A 10,090-nucleotide genomic window follows, 5' to 3' on the forward strand; every position below is an offset into this window, starting at 1 on the left:
AATCTTTCCTCCAGTTCTGGCATACATCCACTCTTAGGATTGTGGATAATGTCAAAAGTTGGGCTGCTGGGTACAGTGCCACCAGGACTCAGGGAAAAAACCCACATAATATCCTATCATTAATCCAGGATGAGCACAAGCTTTGTTTCAAGCTTTTTGTAAAACTGCAATTTAAATATAATATTTCTTATATAATAAAAGGCTGAGTCCATCTGTCTGTCGGTCCCTAATGTTCTTGGACCACTCTGATTGGTTAGTGAAACAACCAATTAGAGTGTGGAGTGCCGCCATGATGGCAGGGATGGAGGGAACAGAACGGGGGCAGGGGGAGGCGAGGCTAGCAGCGCTGGCCTGGTCCCCCCACTCTATCCCCACCATCACGGTGGCGTTCTGCCACCTCCGAGGAGCAGGGCCGGGGGGACAGGGTGAGGCCAGTAGTGCTAGAGGCAGCAGCAGCAGCATGGGGTGCTGGCAGAGGGGGACGGAAGGGATGGTGGGGCAAGCTTTCCCCCTCTCCCCCTGCTCCTGGGAGGTGATGGTGGAGCAGGGTGGTGGCGCTCTGTCCTATCCCACCCCCCCCAATCATTCTTGACAGACAATTCACTAGTTTATAAATAAAACTGAAGAAAGTTTTGAAATGAAAAATAATTTTGACTGGAAAAAACAGAAATATTTCAATCCAAAGTATTAAAAACACAGCCTCTTGAAGTTTTAATTTTTTAAAAAATAATTATTTGTGTCAGAAAAAAAGTGTTTTGGTCCGAGTAAAGCATCGCTTTTTATTTAAAAAAGTTTTAATGGAAAAGCCACACTTAAGTTGAAGTAATTTCTCTTTGCCAAGAAATTTCAGAATGTTTAAAGCATGTCAAGCTATCCTAAGCTGGTCACCTCTATTGTTACATCTAATTTCCTCCAGTTAAAGCAGTTATCAGTACTGTCAAATTCACCAATTTGCCTAAAATTACTGATTCATTTACATAGTCACACGATATGCTAGCTTCAGTCACTTACACAACACAAAACATTACCTCAATTTTAGTGAAATCAGCCATTTAGGAAAGATGGACCAAGAGACTAAAATCCTTTCCACATTGCTCCAACCTATGCTTCAGCCATGGTGTATAGCTGAAGTAAAAAAATAATTTAATATTTGGCCTCTCTAGTAATATAAGCAAAGATACAATTCAGTGCCATCTGCCATACTGGCAATTGTAATATGGACACATTAATTAAGAAATGGACTGAGACCATCAATGCATTTGCCACAGAAACAAATAGTTACCACATAGTAACATATTTAGCTCACTAATTCCTGTGAACTGGTGCAGGGGTTAAAAAGTAATCACTTTATTGTAGATGAACCAACTATAACACGAGACTAAGTTGGCAAATATTTAGTTAAACAATGGCAAAATAATTGTCAAAACTTCAGCAGGGTCAAGATTTCACCAATTATATGCACCTAAGGATCAACACCAAGAACTCTAGACAAAGTGAAGAAGTAAAGAGCTTTTTCACATTTTCATTGTGCAAAGCCCAGCTCTTATAGAAGAGGTTATTGATGAAGCTTGATGTATGGGTGATGTAAAACACAATGGTGACCTTGTTTTTATGAAGAAGTAAACGAGGCCTCTGTGGACTATCAAACGAATGTGTTATTAATAACTTTATTATTTATTATTAAGTTGTTTCTAATATACTTTGGGAAAAAAGCTTATTTAAGTGGCTGATACCCAAACTTTTTATACAGGTTTAATACAAATATTAGATAAATTATGTTTTTAGCCTCTTCTGTATCACTGGTAATGAAAGAAAAGAGGGTGGGAAGAAAAGCACTTCAATTATTATGCAAAAATACATCTTGAAGTTGCACAGTAATGTATTAAACCAGAACAGTGAATAAAATGTTATTCTCCCTGAGGCACAAGGGCTCATTGTGCTGCCAGAAACAATTTAAAACAAATTTCCACCCAGTCTTTGTAGTTAAACATGAAGAGATTTATCTGAAGAAAATGCATTACAGAATGGCAAAGACAGCAGAGACTACTATTACTGTACCAAAGCACACTAGCCAAAACTGAGGAATTAGTATAAAAGTCAAATAAAAAAATTAAAAGTAATTCCTGTGACATATTACTAAGAGATGAAAGGTGTTTAAATATAGAATACAAGCTCAAAAATACAGATATTATCATTTCAGCAGTGAAATATGTACTGCAAAACTGATATCATACTTATTAGATCCACATATCACAGTGCTCTTTAGAGTGTGGAGAGACTATAGAGGCTATTAATGGATTCTCCAAAATGATTACACAAATGGCTACTTTCAGATATTCTTCGTAATGTACACATATTTTTTCATAATTTTTAATAATCTCTTGAAAGTTAGAAAGTAAATTTGGTTTCTCTACTGAAGTGGATTTCTCTTTCCCACTAGTGATTTGGTATTGTAGGGCAGGATCCTAATTGCTGAATTATTGACTGATTTTTAAAATTTGTCATGGGCTTTGTAAACACATAATAGGGAGGAAAAGTATCATGCTGCAAGGCTTATCAATCTTGACAGTGTCTCTTTAACATTTTAGAGTTAAACTATGCTAAGTTAGTAGCATGTTACGCTCTTGAAAGATTGACTGCTTCTGCATATTCACAACTTCTTAAAAACCAAGCTTATTATACCATGACACAAAATAAATTAATCTAAAGCCAAAAGATTCTAATGTAATTTCTCATGAGACCATCACAGTGGAAAACAAACTATTTTCCTTTTTTAACTCTACAAGATGTTAGTGCATATACCAAAATCCAAGCCATGCTCCTGTAAACCCTACCTCTAAGAATGTGACGGCTTTGTCTACAATGAATTTGAAATATGATTTACTATAAAACTGCTTGAAACTGCGAGGCTTTAACAAAATCTAAAACATCTACATAAGAAGAGGAAAAGAGCTTCTGAATAGATAAAAGTAAAATCTTGATTCTTATATAAAATGTTATGCATTTTAATATGATTTTTTGCCTGATTTATGTAAAGCTTTGTGTTTTTCATTTTCCCTAGCCTGTCACATTGTAGTGATGTATAGTGCATTTTAGCATCAAGTTTGCCATAAGCAATAAAGTCAGTGCCCCCAAAGAAATATTAATATATTTCTACTCCCCCCCCCACCAGAGTTTTCTATTATTCAGCTTATTTGGTTTCACTTCACACAGTTGGTTGACATCATTTTCCAAGTCCCTCACACAAATACTTAAAGGTTTTACATTTTAAAAATCCCAAAGAAGAAGTGGATGGAATGAAATGGGGAATATTATTTCCAGTATTAAAAAGCTAGGATTGAGGCCATATAGGGGGAAAAAACAGGAAGACATTCTACGCCTTCAGAGAGACAGAATGAAATACAAAAAAGAATGTCTAACTTATTTCATAAAAGCATAACAATTATTTCTTAAATAAGGGCTCTCTCTTATGTAAAAATAGGCCATGTATTCCTGAAGCATTCAAAAGTGATCAAATGTAGCACACCACATGCATCATTCAATAAAAATCTTTGTTCATAAAGTATCCTGATCACATTTTTTTTAAAAGTGGAATGTAACCAGATAGGAAAAAACCCACAAGCAATACCAAGTGTAACAGAAATATAAAGAAGCATGTTCCCTAGAGATAAAAAGTCTATAAGATAGACCCTAAGGAAGAAATACTTCCAGAGAATACCTGACAGAAAAGAAGCCATCAAGGAAATCTCATATGAGTCTTTATCATATAAAAGACATGAAAACCATGCAACTATGTAGTCACATTTAAATATCTTTACTGTGTAGCTTTAGGGTTGTGCAATAAAGTTCATAACAAAAAGTTTACATTGTTTTGTAACATAGTTGTCAACTCTTTACAATATTCTCACCATCTAATTAATTGAAACAACATGTCAATATGTTCAATCACTCAGAAATATCACACAACCAACTTTTCAAAAATAAATTCTTTAAGCTTACAAAAATCTGTAAATGAAACATGTTGGCATTTACAAACACACAGAAGGAAGAATGTTTTATTTTCATGTGCAAAATAATCAGTAGAAAATAGACTGGTAAAACAGCCCTTTCAGAAAGAACTTATTTTGTCTTTGAACTTTGCTAGCACCATTTTAGTCATGTGAGAGTTTGCAGCACTCCAGCCTGTCAAGAGACATACATGAGCACCTCTAGTAAAATGGTAGTCATAACTGTGTTTTATAGATTATGAACAAACATTGGCTTTGTCATGGGAGAAAATGCTTTTTTGTAGCACAAAGCATAAGTATTCAGACATCCTTGTCACTTTTTGTGGGACAAAGCCCCCCAAAAGTTCATACAATAAGAGGTAGTAATAGTTTGTCCCATACTATCACAAAGGACATCTGAACAGTTGTCATCTCAGGACAAGCAGGCTGGTTACTCCTCTAGCCCACTGCTTTATTCCCAATCCCAGCCCCTCTTGAACTCTGTGTTGCTGCTCTTGCCCTGATTACAAAACTCTACCGCCCAAAGGTGTCAGACCTCTAGTGACCTCCCCTACCAATTAACTGTCCTGCATGGTAACATGCCAGCCATTTCATGCTCACCACCCACCCAAGATCATCCTCAGAGCCTGCATTCACCACAACAACCTCAAATGCCATCAATCTCCAAGCATCCAGGTTGTAGCTGCATTGGTCAAGAGGCAAAAAGAATCAGAACTCATGGTAGAGGTGACATCTTTTATTAGGTCAACTAGACTGTTGCAAAAAAAAATTCTTTAGTTGCATGCTTTTGGGCACAAGCACCCTTCTTCAGGCCTGAAGAAGGGTGCTTGTGCCCAAAAGATTGCAAGTAAAGAATTTTTTTGCAAAAATCTAGTTGGCCTAATAAAAGATTTCACTTCTACCATGAGTTCTGATTCCCATCAATCCCTAGGAACTTCCATCCACCTAACCCTCTGGCTGCTGAAGAAACCATCTGACTTATCCACCACCCAACTGCACCAATTTTGGATTTACATACTCCCTCGACCACGGCCCTTCAATCTGACTGCAGCACTGTGAACAAATGTGGGAGCCAGGGAGGCAGTGGAACTCATTGCTATGTGGGGGTGAGATCAAGAAACAGCAGGTGTCTCTGCCAAGCCACCAAAACAAAGTGGTCTATGAACAGATTGTGAAGGAATGGTAGCTCAGGAATATGACTGACTTAAGACCAGTACTGATCCAAGTGCATAGTACTGAGGCAGCAGTTCATGAGAACACAGCATGGTAACAGTGCTGAGAGCACACAGGGTCAGGTGCACTCAATGTGAGGAACACTCCCACACCTTTGTCCGAAAACGGTAGCCTGCACCACCCGGAAGAGTGACAAAGACACTGATGTGACTATGGTTGAAGGCCCACAGCTCCTGCAGGCCAACACATCAATCTGGGCAGTGAGCCAGACTGGGGACTCCCAAGTCCATCCGCCTGAGCCATGAGGACTCAATGGCCATCCGTATGAGCCATGTGGACTCTGAAATAGACCCAGGCTTGGACAACAAGGCCTGGAGTTACCTGCCTTCTCCAACCCCTGTCTTCAGTATCCCTGTCACAGCCAGCCATCTCTCAACAGGGATCCAGTGTCCCAGTGTGCCAAAAATAGAACAAATTCTGCCACTGGTGATGGTAAATGGCAGCCGAGAGGTTGGGCAACAGGGGGGTGTTAGGTGAGGAGTTGGAGTGCTCTGGAACCATAACTGTGCTTGAGGACTACCCTGCCATGCTCCCCTCCCTCTCCCCCTTGTCAGAAATGATCCCAGCAGGGTGCAGGGCCTGGGGGAAAGCAGCCTGCGTGGGGCCCCCCTCTCCGTCCCATGGTACACTCATGCTGGAGAGTGAAAGCCCCAGCAAACCAGATGTGGTGGGATGGATGGCAGCCAGGACTTCCAGCTGGAACAGGCAAAGAGCCACCCAACCCATTGGGTGGGTGGGTCAGCTAAACTGCAGCCACAGCCTCTCCACCTGGCTCTGCGGGACCCTCCAAAGCATGGGGCCCAGGGTAATTGCCCTAGGGATGGCCCTGCACCTTGCGCAAGTGTAGTGTGCTAGTCGGTACCACTTTAAGCACAGCTGGGGATTAACAGAACTTCTTTTTTTTCATTTGTTTTTGGGGGCGCATCTATAACAGTCTGAACTGTCATTGTGCTGTGAGTCCCACTTTAGTTAGTCGGTGATTGATCCCTGTATCATGGAGCCAGGGGCTCCTGTTACCTTAAGAGACAGACTGCACCAGAAAGGGTCCCAGCAGCTGAAAAGGAGTTAGCTGCAAGAGGGAAGGTAGCAAGGCCTAAGTGCAGTAAACTGCCCCTTACGCTGAGGGACACACCCATGGCTGGTCAGGAGAACACCTGACTGTACGAAGAGAAGCACAGGAGTTACTAGCCTGGGTTCATGAGGCACAGGGGTGTGCAGCCCTCAACTCTGCATGGGGGAGAGCTTCTGCCAGTGCAGGTAGCCAAGGGGGAGGCTGTGGATCACAGCAGGTGCCTCAAAAGCTCATAGAAGGGTGGAGACTGGGAAACGGACTTCTGCAGCAGCCTAGCTACTTAAAACACTGGGCTGGCATTATTTGTTTTAGTTTAACTGGAGGACCAAATTGTGGCTACAAAGGAGGTGTGGAGGCCATAGATGGGTACCCATTAGGGCAGTCAGCATCAGGCAGACTAGCCTGGGCCAGGGATCAGAGGTCTGAGGGCTAAGGCACTGAGTAGTCGAGCCAGAGAAGGGCGAGACCAGGACCAGGGGGCCTAGAGCCCAAGAAGGGCAGGACCAGGGCCAGGAGGTCCAGAGCTCAAGAAGGGCAAGACAAGGGCTGCACCCCGGAAGTGAAAGTCTGAGGCAGTAGACCAGTCTGAGGGGGAGAGGAGTCCAGTAAAGCTGGCTGTACTTTAAAGAAGCCTTACTGAAAGTGCAGGAGCAAACCATCCCGATGTACAGGAAGACTAGCAAGTATGGCAGAAGACCAGCTTGGCTTAGCAGGGAACTCTTCATTAAACTAAATCAGAAAATGGAAGCTTACAAGAAGTCAAAACTTGGACAAACAACTAGGGAGGGTATAAGAGTATTGCCTGGACATGCAGAGATGAGGTTAGAAAGGCCAGAGCACAACTGGAGTTACAGCTAGCAAGGGCTATGGAGGGTAACAAGAAGGGTTTCTACAAGTATGTCAGCAACAAGAGGAAGACAAAGGAAAGTATGGGTCCCTTACTGAATGGGGGAGGCAACCTAGTGACAGAGGACGCAGGAAAGTCTGAAGTGCTCAATGCCTTTTTCACCTCAGTCTTCACAGGCAAGGTCAGCTTCCAGACTACTGCACCTGGCAACACAGTGTGGGGAGGTGATCTGTAATCTGTAGTAATCTGTAGTCCTGGAAAAATCATGGAACAGATCCCCAAAGAATCAATTTGTAAGCACTTGGAGGAGAAGGTGATTAAGAACAGCCAGCATGGATTCACCAACAGCAAGTCTTGCATGACCAACCTAATTGCCTTCTACAATGAGATGACTGGCTCTGTGGATGTGGGGAGAACAATGGATGTGGTGTACCTTGATTTTAGCAAGGCTTTTGATATGGTCTCCCACAACTTACTTGCAGGCAAGCTAAGAAAATATGGGTTGGATGAATGGACTGTAAGGTGGATAGAAAACTGGCTGGATTGTTTGGCTCACAGCATAGTAATCAATGGCTCGATGTCTAGTTGGCAGCCAGTATCAAGTGCCCCAGGGGTCCATCCTTGGTGTGTGGCAGGGGTCAGTCCTGGAGTCGGTTTTGTTCATTATCTTCATCAACTACATGGAAGAGGGCATAGAGTGCACCCTCAGCAAGTTCGCAGATGGCACTAAGCTGGGGGGAGTAGTAGATATTTTGGAGGGTAGGATTCAGTGACCTAGACAAAGTGGAGGATTGGACCAAAAGTTATCTCATGAGATTCAATAAGGACAAGTACAAAGTCCTTAACTTAGGATGGAACATGCACTAGTACAGGTTGGGGGCTTACTGGCTAGGCAGAAGCTCTTTAGAAAAGGACCTGGGGGTTACACAGGCTGCACTGGTAAGTGTGATGCCAGCAGATCAAGAGAAGTGATTATACCCTCTATTCAGCACTGATGAGGCTGCATCTGGAGTACTGTGTTCAGTTTTGGGCCCCCCCACTACAGAAAGGATATGGACAAATTGAAGAGTCCAGTGGGGGGCAATGAAAATGGTCAGGGGGCTAGGGCACATGACTTATGATGAGAGGCTGAGGGAACTGGACTTGTTTCATCTAGAAAAGAAAAGACTGAGAGGGGATTTGATAGCAACCTTCAACTACTGAAGGGTGGTTCAGAAGAGGATGGAGCTAAACTGTTCTCAGTGGTAACAGAACAAGGAGCAATGGTGTCAAGTTGCAGCAAGAGAAGTTTAGGTTAGGAAGAACTTTCTCAGTAGGAGGGAAGTAAAACACTGGAATAGGTTACCCAGAAAGGTTATGGAATCTCCATCTTTGGAGGTTTTTAAGACCTAGCTAGAAAAAGCCTTGGCTGGGAGGATCTAGTTGGGGATAGTCCTGCTTGAGGAAGGAGTTGAACTAAATGACCTTTTGAGGTCCCTTCCAACCCTAATTTTCTATGATTCTATGATAATTACATCAAGATGTGGGAGATAAAGAAGAGAGGGTGAGAGAGTCAGACTGGGGCAAAAGTCAAGGGGCACCAGCGGGCGCCTCAGCTGCCTTCAGAGGCCAGGACCTGCTACAACACTGTTTAATTGCCTACTTAATGCCTCATCTATCATCCTAGCAAAAACACAACGGCTGTAGTGCACAGCCTCCCCGCTATACCTGGCCTCATGCTCAGAAGCCAAGATAAAGCATAAGTTGTGGCTTCACACCCCGATGTTATGACACCAAAGTGCCACCACAAGACATCATCCCCTTTGCCAGCACCTTCATCTTTTTGTCTTGGCTCACACCCTAAGAAAGTAGCAATGATGCCTTTCACTCCCATGCAAACAACTCATTATGGATAAATCAAGTCACTTTATTACAAGCAATACATTGCAAGCTAGTGAGCAAGGAAAGAGAAAACAAGCAACTCTTAAATCATCAGGTCTGCCTCTTGATCAGCTGGTGCAGATCACCATGGAGTTCAGGTTTCTTTTTTAGCAACCACTGACTTTGCTTGTACTATCCTGGACTTTTCTAAATTCTGATGCTAGCTGCAAATATCAGTCCAAGCTCCCTTTGGTTGCCCATTCCAGTGAATGTAGTTCATACAATCCATGGATGTTTCACCATGGAAAAGGGTAGGTCACAGAGTGGGCCAGGGGTGGGTGCGTGGCAGTGAGAAGGAAGTAGTGGTGAGACCATATCCCTAAGAGGACTGTGCTCCCAACATGATCCTACAGCACACCACAAACTTCTTGTATGGTGTGTAGGATGCTTGCTCCATGTTTTCTGAGCAGTGCAGGAGATGCTTGTCTGCAGCTTTTTTGAGTTATCGGGCCAAAGTTAAGCTAGACACAGATCAATCATGCCCCTTACAGTGTCTCAGTCGGACTGTATGAGGTGGTGATAGAGGGTAGTGAAGTACACTATCAAGGGCTCCCCCTTGGCCTCACAGATGCTGTGCAGCATGCATGCAGAGATCACAAAATAGGGCATGTTGCCCTTGCTGGTATGTCCTCAGGCTCCTCCACTGAGCTTTAAAATTTCCAAAAGCACTCTCCACAGCCATTCTGCAGCTGCCAAGCTGGTAATTAAAGCAGTTCCTTCTGATCATCCAGGCATCCAATGAAAGGCTTCATCAGTCAGGGGTGCAGTGGGTAGACAGGGTCTCCCATCAGTAGTGGGAGTACAGTCCTCCAGCTTGATGTCAGGCAGGCCAGGGGCAAAATACCTCTGCTCCAGCAGATCAGGGAGAACAGAGCACCTAAATATGCTGGCATGCACCATGCCCAATCAGCTGATATTTACGTGCGGGAAACAGCCACAGTGGTCCATAACTGCCTGAAGCACAATTGAGAAGTAGCTCTTCTGGTTGATGAAGTCATGGCCACAGTACAT

At 43.1% G+C, this 10,090-nt stretch overlaps 1 protein-coding gene and 1 long non-coding RNA gene across 4 annotated transcripts in view; both read right to left on the reverse strand.

Annotated features, from left to right (window-relative positions):
• The window catches only part of LOC109298705, a 14,997-nt gene extending 13,784 nt beyond the window's left edge, over nt 1-1,213 (reverse strand). The window contains exon 1 of the long non-coding RNA XR_002097683.1: nt 1,204-1,213. This is a non-coding gene — a long non-coding RNA (uncharacterized LOC109298705). The remainder of the gene's footprint in view (nt 1-1,203) is intronic.
• DPH6 (diphthamine biosynthesis 6) overlaps nt 1-10,090 on the reverse strand; it is a 472,782-nt gene that overhangs the window by 266,720 nt on the left and 195,972 nt on the right. The gene's annotated exons all lie outside the window — the stretch shown is intronic.

The sequence above is a fragment of the Gavialis gangeticus genome, unplaced genomic scaffold (assembly GCF_001723915.1).
Source record: "Gavialis gangeticus isolate Ggan-Ray unplaced genomic scaffold, GavGan_comp1, whole genome shotgun sequence".
Taxonomy (NCBI): Eukaryota; Metazoa; Chordata; order Crocodylia; family Gavialidae; genus Gavialis; species Gavialis gangeticus.